We start from the raw sequence: 11,491 nt of genomic DNA on the forward strand, positions 1-11,491 counted from the left end.
AGGGGCCGGATGGCTTACTCCTAGTTCTTATATTCTTATGGTTTGAGGCCTAAGGTATATTTCCGTGGCAGCATTGAAGAAGCCCTGGGTGTCATGCTTGTTGGCGAGGAGTTGCAACTCCTTATCTTTCTCATGGAGGCCTGGGGGAGATTGCAGGAGACACGCAGAGTTGGGTGAATTCAAGTTGTCGGCCAATCATAGGATCTGCAAAGACGTTTGTTTTATTTTTGTTCATGGGATGTGGGTGTCGCTGGTAAGGCCAGTGCTGATCGCACATTGCTACTTGCTTTTGAGAAGGTCATACAGTCCATGTCCTGTGGGTACAGCCACAGAGCTGTTTAGGAAGGAATTATAAAGCCTACAAGCATATCTGGACCTGCTCCCTGCCCAGGAACACCCATCCATGAACATAGTCATGAAGAGGGGCAGACAGTCAGATCGGATGCCCCCCCCCCAGCTGGATCACCCACTGCTTGGACCTCGTTATGACCATCTTGCACTTATCATTGCCCACCCCTAATTGCCCTTGAGAAGGTAGTGGTGTGCCTCCTTCTTAAAGCAACTTCAGTCCTTGGTCTCCAATTGCCTCGGGCTTTTCACAATAACTTCATTGAAGCCTACTTGTGACAATAGGCTTGATTATTATTATTATCCCTGCCATTGGACAAAGACATTGCACCATCTGATGGCTGGTGTGCTATGGCCATCCCATATTAAATGAACCCATGCAAAGACATCTTCGACCCCTCTCAAAATAAATATTGAGACGTAGAACAGGACTCTCATGGACAACCCCAACAGTGATGATCGGAATGTTGCACTGCTATCATAAGCGCAAAACTGATATCACTGCCCAAAGTGAGACAGGGTGAGAAGGAGAAGGAACAGCTCATATAACAAGTCGGTGGATACACCTTTTGAGATGGTAAATCAGAAGAGGCTCACCAACTCCTTGGGTTTGGCTCTGCCATAAAAAAATACTCGTTGACTGTTTCAGCGAGCCCACTTATGGAATAAATGAACATTTCATAGCCTCTCAGCTCACCCTATCCCAGAAACATACATCACAGTCATCAGCACTTTTGCCCCAACCCTAGGCACAACAGATTCCACCAAAGAGCAGCAATAACCTATTCACTGAGACTCTGTTTAAGTTACACCAAGGTAACTCACACCCTGACTTCATTAGAGCTTTGATTCAAACCAGACAAAATAGATGAACTCTATGAGGTGAGAATGACACCAAGCATTCCTAGCACAAATGGAGTCAATGGGAATCGGGAGAAACACACCATTGGTTTCAGTCCCCCCTGGCACAAAGGAGATGGTTGTGACGGTTGGAGATCAATCATCTCAGCTCCAGAACATCACTGCAGGAGTTCCTCATGGGAGTGTCCTAGACCCAACCATCTTCAGTACTTCACCAGTGGCCTTGCTTCCATCATAAGGTTGGAAGTGAAGATGTTCACTGTTGATTGCACAATGTTCAGTGCCATTCACAACTCCTCAGATACTGAAAGAGTCCATATCCAAAGGCAGCAAGAATTGTACAACATCCAGGCCTGGGCTGACATGTGGCAAGTAACATTCAGGCCACACAAGTGCCAGGCAATGTCCATCTCCAACAAGCTAGAATCTAACCATCGCTCCTTGATATTTAATGGCATTACCATGCTGAATCCTCACTATCAACATCCTTGGGGTTATCACTGACCAGAAACTGAACAGGACTAGCCATGTAAATACTGCAGTTACAAGAGCAGGTCAGAGGCTAGGAATCCTTTAGTGAGAACTCGCCTCCTGACTCCCCAAAGCCTGTCGACAATCTACAAGTCAGGAATATGATAGAATATTCCCACTTGAGCGAATGGGTGTAGCTCCAACAATACTCAAGAAAGCTCGGCACCATCCAGGTCAAAGCAGCCCGCTTGATTGGAACAATTTCCGCAAACATTCATTCCCTCCACCACTGACGCACAGTAGCAGTTCTGTGCACCATCTACAAGATGCACAGCAGCAACTCGACAAGGCTTCTTAGACAGCACCTTCCAAACTTTACCATCTAGAAGATCAAGGCGAGCAGACACATGGCAACACCACCACCTGAAGGTTCCCGTCCAAGCCACTTACCATCCTGACTTGGAAATATATTGGCGTTCCTTTATTGTCGCTGGGTCAAAATCCTGGAACTCCCTCCTTAACAGTACTGTGGGTGTACTTGCACCACATGGAGTGCAGCGGTTCAAGAAGGCAGCTCAGCACCATGTTCTCAAGGTCAATTAGGTGTATGTTCCGGTTTCCTCCCACAAGTCCTGAAAGGCGTGAATAGGACATACTGAATTTTCCCTCTGTGTACCCAAACAGGCGCCTGGGGGGATTTTCACAGTAATTGCAGTGTTAATGTAAGCATACTTGTGACAATAATAAAGACTATTTTTTTACACAATAGATTTGGCCTAGAGTAGAAAACATTCAACTCCAGCCTTGATCCCTTGTTGTCTTGTGTCCCAAGGGAGACAAGTTAATCCTCCTCTGTGATTTCAATGCCAGAGTTGAAGGGACACAAACCTCTGGAAAGGCTTGGCTGACAAGGAAGGAAAATGTTGGGAAAGAAAATATCAGCAGTGTCCTGCTTTTGCCGAAATGCCGAGAGCATGGTCTGATCATAACAAACACACTGTTTCATCAGGGAGACAAATACATGGCAACACCTTCACTCCAGACATTGGCCTTGCTTGACTAATTGATAGTCTGAGGGAGGGACCACATGGATCTGACATTACTTGTGCTTGTGGCAGCATTGTGGCACAGTTAGAACTGCTGCCTCAAAACGCCAGGAACCCGGTTTCAATTCCAGCCTTGGGTAACTGACTGTGTGGAGTTTGTATGTTCCCCCGTGTCTACGTGGGTTTCCTCTTGGTGCTCTGGATTCTCCCACGGTCTAAAATTGCCCATTAGTGTTCAAAGATGTGCAGGTTAGTTGGGGATTACAGGGATAGGGCGCAGGAGTGGGCCTAGGTACTTGAGTGCTCTTTCGGAGGGTCAGTTCAGACTCAATGGGCTGAATGGCCTCCTTCTGCACTATAAGGGTTCTATGGTTCATAGACTCCCTTCTGTTCATGACAGAAGCTGAGGACTGCTTGACCAACCAATGCCTTATCCTAGTCTCCACCAACCTGGTCCAAAATAAAATCAATAACGATTGACTCAAATACTCTGCAAAGAAAGACATGTCTCGGTGGGTTTCCTCCAGGTGCTCCAGTTCCTTCCCACAATCCAAAGATTGGCCATGATCGAAACACGGGGTTACAGGGTTAGGCTGAGTGTCGGTGCAGACTCAATGGACTGAATGGCTTCCTTCTGCACTGCAGGGGTTCTGTGGATTCTATTCAGTCAGCGTCTGACAAGCATCCTGGCCACACTCAACGAACAGGAACCACGGAATTTTCATGGTGCCTGATTACCATAATCAGCAACTGGGGGGGGGGGGGGGGGGGGGGGGGATTTCATAATATAACCAGTATATCATGGTGCAGACACACACACTGATGGACACACAGTGGGACCAATCAACACACACAACACCGCAGCCAATCACCAGTTAGAGCACACTCACTATAAAGACAGGGGGCATCAGTGTGCCCGCTCATTCGAGCTGCAGCTTCCTAGTAGGACAGAGCTCACAGCCTGCAGCACAGACATTCACCATGTGGTTAGGACAAGGCAAAGGTCTTTAGTTAAAGCTAATATTGTGTTAACCCACAGTGAGAGTATGTTAAACAGTTAATGACTCAATAAAATAGTGTTGCACTATTTCAAGTGTTGGTGACCTGTATGTGTTCCACGGATCCAGAGCGCCCAACACAACATGATACCAGGAGTTGAGGGATATTACCACTTCTTAGACCTACCTGCAAGTGATCTGCCTTCCTCCAGCATTCCGTCATCCTGCAACATGGACAACACCTGCCCGCCGCCGCCGCCGGTCTGCATCGCCGGCAACCTAGGGGCCAACTGGAAGATATTCAAACAGCGCTTCTGCTGTTTGAATATCTTCCAGTTGGCCCCAGTTGGCTCTTCCTTGAGGCCACAGACAGGGAGGACGCCTCAGATACCAGGAAGATTGCTCTCCTCCTATCCACGGCCGGGGACCATGCCATCCACATTTTCAATTCTCTCAACTGTGCGGATGATGATGATAAAACAAAGTTCAAAACGGTGCTCCTGAAGTTTGACACTCACTGCAGCGTAGAGGTGAATGAAAGTTTTGTACGCTACGTGTTCCAACAGCGTTTGCAGGATAAGGAGGAACCTTTCCAATCCTTTCTCACTCACCTCCACATCCTTGCGCAGTCTTGCAGCTACGGCCCCACCTCCGACTCCATGATACGCGACCAGATCGTTTTCGGTGTTCAGTCGGACCCCTTGCTACAGCGTGTCATGCGCCACCTAAGCACTATAAAGATATAAAGACAGGGGGCATCAGAGTTCCCGCTCATTCGAGCTGCAGCTTCCGAGTAGGACAGAGCTCACAGGCTGCAGCACAGACATTCACCATGTGCTGAGTGCATCGACTGGTTAGGACAAGGCAAATGTCTTTAGTTAAAGCTAATATCGTGTTATGTTAAACAGTTAATGACTCAATAAAATAGTGTTGCACTATTTCAAGTGTTGGCGACCTGTATGTGTTCTACGGATCCAGAGCGCCCAACACAACATCCCTGATATTGTGTTTGTATTCACCCTTCAATTAACCTAAAAGCAGTTTACTGGGCCATCGTGTCAGTGTTGTTGGTGAGATAGTGATGCGCACAAATTAGCTGCTGCTTTCCTCTCTCGTGAGTAGGATCCAAAAAGTACTCCATTGGCTTTTGAGACGTGATGTGGGTCCTAAAAGTTGCTATATAAATGAAAGTTCTCAGCAGGTCTCCTGGGCCATAATCACAGGCCGCCTTCGCAGCACTTCCCAAGCTGCCGGCCAGCTAGCCGCCCACTGCGAGAGGGCTGGACAGCACGTGACCACCTGACAGGCAAGGCAGCCATGTGGCGGAGCGGGCAAAAGGCGAGGTCTACATGTGGCCAGGATGCAGGGGACTGCACCATGTGACCAGGATGCAGGGGACTGCACCATGTGGCCAGGATGCAGGGGACTGCACCATGCGGCCAGGATGCAGGGGACTGCACCATGTGGCCAGGATGCAGTGGACTGCACCATTTGGCCAGGATGCAGTGGACTGCACATGTTGCCATCAAAGGCAGCTGTAGAACGACTGGCAGCATGCATCAATGGGAAGGGGGGAAACTGCCCTCTTTCCTAACACGGGGAGGGACGGGTAGCAAGGGACGGACTCCTCTCTAGCCGCGGTGGCGAGGGGAGGAGAAGAAGTGCTTCACCGTGATAATATGAGCAGCGCCATACTTGTTACTGGCACTGCGGCTCACTGCAACGCCGCATGCGCTACAGAGAGGTGGCTTTGGCGTCAGACTGACTGGGAGAGGAGGGGAGTGGAACGTCATAACGATAGTGAACACCAATGGAGAAGAGTGGGCGGGGCTACAAAACCAACGACGTCAGACGGGGTATATAAGCGTTTGCCGGCTGGCTTCACGTCCGTTCGCTGTGGGGGCGGTGTCGTTTTTTACTAACCCTAATTTGGTGTAAGTGGTTGGGCCTCCCTCACGCTGCGGGAAACCTCGCTGTTTTCTTGGCTAACTTTCAGCGAGAAGGTGAGGAGGGTTGGCGGCAAAAAGGTTGGGCAGCAACGGCGAGCGAACAAAAAAAGTTAGAGCCGAGGCGCCGTTTTTTCCCCCCCCGCGGCCTGGTCTGAGGGTAACAAGGCCCTGCGGGAGAGGCGCACAAGCAATGGGGGCCCCGGTCCGGCTAACGGTAGAGGAGGCTGGCCCTCATCGCTTTCCAGGCCCAGCCACTCCGGGCCGCGGTCAGCCCCGGCTTCCCCCTCGGGGGGGGGCCTAATGCTGCCGCGAAGAGTTCGGCTCTGTCAGCCCGGCCGGGCCAGGGTGGGGGCCGGCACAGAGGGACACAGGACCGGGGCGCCGGGGATAGTAACTTCCCGCAGGGGACATTAAATATCAGTGACCAGTGGCTTCCATGTGGCTGCATCTCCCGAAGCAATGGGAGCTGCAAGGCTGCCCTGGTCATACATACATAGCAGGGGTGGGAACGGGCTGCAGCTGTACCCCACTGAGCAACGCACTGCCGAAAGCAGCAGCTTTCTTTAACCCGCATTTACCTAACATTTGAGAAAAATGATGGAAAACCTCCATGTCTGGCCGCATCTGTCGGGAGATGCTAAGATTTTCCATCATTTTCTCCTTGGTTTCAGATTCCAGCATCTGCAGTAATTTGCGTTTACCTAACATTTTACTGCTTGAAGTCCACTTCGCTTCAAGCGTAGACCCATTTGCACAAAAGTCTGGATTATAATGGAATTTTCCTTTTGCTTAAGTTGAGAATTTTGGGTGGTGTGGAGGGAAAGCTGAGAGACTGGCCCTGACTTTTTTGCAAGTTTGCACTTTTGGTAGAAGTTGATCTCTCTATCAACCTGTTGATTAGGACCTTCAGCTGTTAAATTGAATAGCTTAGGTTGTAAAGTGATGAGTGACCTAATCAGGTTGTTTTAGGATCTTGCTTTCCCTATTAATCTAATTATTTGCTCCTGGTGTAGAGAGTGCTCACCCTGTTTTTGTTTGTCCATAATGGCTAGGTGTCAGCTCTGACTCAATTGGTTGCCCATCACAAGGTCTTGGGTTAAAGTTTACTACAGGGTTTGAGCATAATCAACACTGAGGACCCCATTCTCATTGAGGGTTTCCTGCCAAGGGTTGTGGCCTTTTGGATAAGGCCCCACCTACTTGGGTGATGTGAAAGATCCAATGGCACAATTTTAAGAGTGGGAGTTGATGCCCTGGCCAGTATTATCCCCAGTCAATGTCACAATGTGAAATTTGGTGATTATCATATTGCTTTTGGGGAGGTTTGCTGTGTGCCAATTGGCTGTTTCCTACATTTCAGCAGTGACTATTCCAAAGTACTTAACTGGCAGGAAAGTGACTTCTGATTGTGGAAACTACTAATGTCTTCCTCCCTTTGTGATCCTCGACTAGGTTTACAACCTAAAATTAGACACTGGTAGTGGAGTTTTGGATGATCCCACGTTTAGAGCATAAAATGTGGGAGACCAGCTAGGAGTGTCCGAATAGTCAAACCTAGAGGGTAACTAAAGCATGGATGAAGGTATCCACATAGATATGCAGCCTTTGTGATACCTTGGGATGAAATTTGACACTATTATTGTGAAGAGACTGGTTCCATGTTGCTGTTGCCAGGGAGAGGGATAGTCGATAGCTAGGGAAGTGCTTGGAATGAGACGGAAACGATGGCTTCAGTCCCAGTATTTAATTGGCAGCAATATCTGACCATGTTGGATAAGCAGTCTGATCATTTACTATCAATCTGGAGGTGGTGGTGAGGTAGAGCTGAGTGACAGGATACATGTGAAAGCTGGTGCTGTGCCTTGGTGAATGAGACCCAGGGGGCAACATGTAGATGAGAAATAGGGGGCCAAGGAAGGTTCATGAGAGATACCAGAACTAATAGTGTGGGGAAGGAAAATAAGCCACTGCAAACAATTCTATGGTTGAAAAAATAATGGAACCATGTTAGAGCAGTCTCCAGCTGGAGGAAGTGGAGTGGTGTTGGAGGAAGATGCAGCCTCCCCAGCTGGAGGAAGTGGAGCGGTGTTGGAGGAAGATGGTGTTTGTCAAAGGCCTTTTATTTCTGACTGTCGCATAGGATGTCATTTTGTGATCCCAGAGTAAGTATATTTGAGTACCTTGTTGAGAGAAAATGAATAATAAAAATAATGATTGTTACTATTGTCGCAAGTAGGCTTACATTAACACTGCAATGAAGTTGCTGTGAAAATCCCCCTAGTCACCACATCCAGTGCCTGTTCAGGTACATTGAAGAATTCAGAATGTCCAATTCACCTGACAAGCTCGTCTTTCAGGACTCGTGGGAGGAAACCAGAGCAGCTGGAGGAAACCCACGCAGACACTGGGAGAATGTGCAGGCAGTGACCCAAGCCAGGAATCAAACCTGGGACCCAGGCATTGTGAAGCCAACAGTGCAGCATTTTCATTGGATCTGGTTCTACCAAAAATATTAGTTTTGAGACATCAATTTCTATTCACTTGTGTGAAATGTTGCATGTGCAAATTTGTTTTGTGTTTCAGGTTATTTGTTCATGGGATTTGGGTGTCACTGTGGGCTCATTTATTGCCCACTCCCAATTGTCTTTGAGACTGGTGCTGAGTTGCTGCCTTGAGCATGTGCAGTTTGTTTAGGTACACCCATGCTGTTCTGGGGGGAGTTCCAGGATTTTGACCCAGTGACCCTGAAGGAACAGTGAAGTCCGGTTGGTGTGGGGACGGGAACTTGCAGAGCTGGTATGCTAAATATCATGGGGCAATTGTAAACCCCCCCAGACCGTCAGAAATCATTGCTTAATAATAAAAGATTAGCTTACCATGAATCAAATTGTTTCACATAAGCTGAAACAACTACATAATTTAACCATTGTGCACAAGGATTTTATTTGTTTTAAATCTTCTAAGTTATTCTCACACTTTCATTTCCAGGTTTTTGCTTAAAAGGCCTTCTCCCCAGACCCGTGAGCACAATTTTGAATTGGAGACTGAGCATGTATATAATGGACCGATTTGGTTAAATGCAGCTGTACTGACAATGGTTGATTTATGGAAAGTTAGAACTTTTCCAAAGAGATGCTAGAGGAAAAATGTAAATTATTTGGTGCTTAAATGGAGGATGAAGCAGGAGATTACATCATATAGAATTTCTCATTGCAATTTAATGTATTTAGCTGAACCTTAAAGCAAACTGTCTGACATTTTAGTGAGACAAAGGGTCTCCAATCAGTTTATTTGCAAGCCTTGATGCCATTCATGACTACAGGGTGTGCCTAAACCAATGAAGTGCTTTAGTAGGAATGTAGTTTGCTTGTTGTGCTGGAAGCATAGCAACTAATTTGCACCTAAGCTCCCACAAAGAAGTGATCACTGCCAGAACCTTTTTTTTTGTGATATTGATTTGAGGGATAGATAAGGGCCAGGACACTGGAAAGCTGCCCTGCTGCTCTTGTGCCTCCATTTAATGTCTCATCTGAAAGACTCTGTCCCTCATTACTACACCTGGATTGTAAACCTAGATTTTCTTTTGTCTTGAGTAGGTTTTGAACCCACTGTCTGACTCCTGACGTGAGTGACCAACTGTGCCACCGCTTACTATGTTTAAAGCACTCCACCCCATTGTAACATTCTGAACTTCTGTGCTTTCTTTCCAAAGATTTTAAGGTGACCTTTATTTTGAACATCAGACATTTCAGCTACTGAAGTATCAGATGCTACAGTGCAGAAGGAGGCCATTTGGCCTACTCGAGTCTACACCAGCCCTCGCAAAGAGCACCCCACTTAAGCACATACCTGCAACCCAGCTACCCCACCCAACCCCTTTGGACACTAAAGCAAGTTAGCATGGCTAATCCACCTAACCTGGACATCTTTGGATGTAGGAGGAAACCAGAGCACCCAGAGAAAATCCACGCAGACACTAGGAGAACGTACAGACTGCACAGACAAGTGACTCATGCTGGGAATCAAACCTGGGACCCTGGAGCTGTGAAGCGACAGTGCTACAGTTCCATTGCAGTGGTTAAAGTAATCCAGCATTCTTTGGTGGACTCCATATCTACTTAACAGCTGATCACATTATGGCATGATGACATCGAACAGCATGAACCGTGATGCTCATTTTTTGGACAAAGTACAGGAATATTTCAGAATACATTAGATGCTGAGCAGGTGGTCTTACAGTGAAATAACCTAGTACCATCTTGCCAGTATTCCTTCACCGCTTCCCAACTTAACTCAACATGAGTTCACGTGGCTCCCCCATTCTATTACATCTCCTGTAATCCATCTGGAATCTCTTGAAGACATAGGCAATAGGAGCTGGAGTAGACCATTCAGCCCTATGAGCCTGCTCTGCCATTCAGTAAAGCTATAGCTGATTTTGGACCTCCTACAATCTCCATAGCCCTTGATTTCATGTGGAGATCAGAAATAATCGGTCAGCCTTGAATGTAGTCAATGACATCCATAACCCTCTGGGATAGAACATCCCAAAGATTTACAACATTCTGAGTAAACAAATTCCTCAATTCAACCTTAAATTAATGATCCCTTTACTTGAGACCATGCCCCTTAGCTCTGGGCTCTCCAGTTAGGGGAAACTGCCTCAGCATTTACTCTGTCAAGTTTCCTCTTAATCTGGTATGATTCGTGTGATCTTATTTGGCATGAATGGGAAAAGTAACTGGTTTTTAATACATTTTTAGACTACTTAATTAAAGGACAATTTAGTGCAGCTAATCCACCTAACCACATTTGGTTAGCGATAATGGAGCAGGAGATAAAGGAAGCAGTCGGAGAAGGTGGCAGGGCCGGATGGGTTTCCGGTGGAATATTTTTAAAAATTCAAGGATAAGCTGGCACCCCTGCTGGTGGGGATGCTTGAAGAGGCGATAGGGAAGGGGGTGTTGCCACAAACTTTGGGGCAGGCATCGATTTCCCTGTTGTGCCTCCCGAAGGTGATGGGTGAAAATCAGACAGGGTTCGTGAAAGGGAGGCAGCTCTTTTCAAACATAGAAGGGCACTGGCAGAGGGGAAGGAAACACTGGTGGTTGTGGCATTGGACGCTGAGAAGGCGTTCGACCGGGTAGAATGGGGGTACTTCATGGCTGTTCTGGAGCAGTTTGGGATTGGACCAAGATTTGTGAGCTGGGTAAAGCTATTATATAAGGAGCCGAGGACGAGTGTCCGCACAAACAACATCAGCTCGAGATACTTTTCTCTCCACCGTGGGACTAGGCAGGGATGTCCGATGTCCCCTCCCCTGCTGTTTGCACTCACGATTAAGCCGTGGCCATCGCATTAAGAAGTTCGGGGGTATGGAAAGGAATAGTGTGGGGGCAATAGAGCATAGTGTGTCCTTGTAGGCCGATGACTTGCTGTTATACGTGTCGGAACCGAATGTGTCAATAGGGGGAATATTGGAGCGGCTTCGAGTGTTAGGGTCTTTCTCGGGATACAAACTAAATCTCGCCGAGTGAGTATTTTGGGGGGGGTGGGCTGCCATTCCATAGGGCATGGACTCACTTTAGGTACCTGGGGGGTGCAGGTACAACATTTCTCGTTTGGTGGGGAGAGTGAAAGCTGACCTGGCTAGGTGGGACAGTCTCTCTCTGTCACTGACAGGTTGGGTATAGGCGGTTAAAATGAACGTGTTGCCACGATTTCTGTTTATTTTTCAATGCCTGCCGATTTTCCTGCCAAAGGCTTTTTTCAGAGATATTGAGGGAAGGATTATGTCGTTCATATGGGGAGGGAAGAT

At 47.5% G+C, this 11,491-nt stretch overlaps 1 long non-coding RNA gene across 1 annotated transcript; it reads left to right on the plus strand.

Moving 5' to 3' along the window:
• The first annotated feature begins 5,625 nt into the window (after nt 1-5,625).
• LOC140389664 (uncharacterized) lies at nt 5,626-10,264 on the plus strand. The gene is made up of 2 exons (XR_011934443.1): nt 5,626-5,727; nt 9,386-10,264. It is a non-coding gene; the product is annotated as an uncharacterized lncRNA (long non-coding RNA).
• Nucleotides 10,265-11,491: the final 1,227 nt, after the last annotated feature.

The sequence above is a fragment of the Scyliorhinus torazame genome, chromosome 14 (assembly GCF_047496885.1).
Source record: "Scyliorhinus torazame isolate Kashiwa2021f chromosome 14, sScyTor2.1, whole genome shotgun sequence".
Lineage (NCBI taxonomy): Eukaryota > Metazoa > Chordata > Chondrichthyes > Carcharhiniformes > Scyliorhinidae > Scyliorhinus > Scyliorhinus torazame.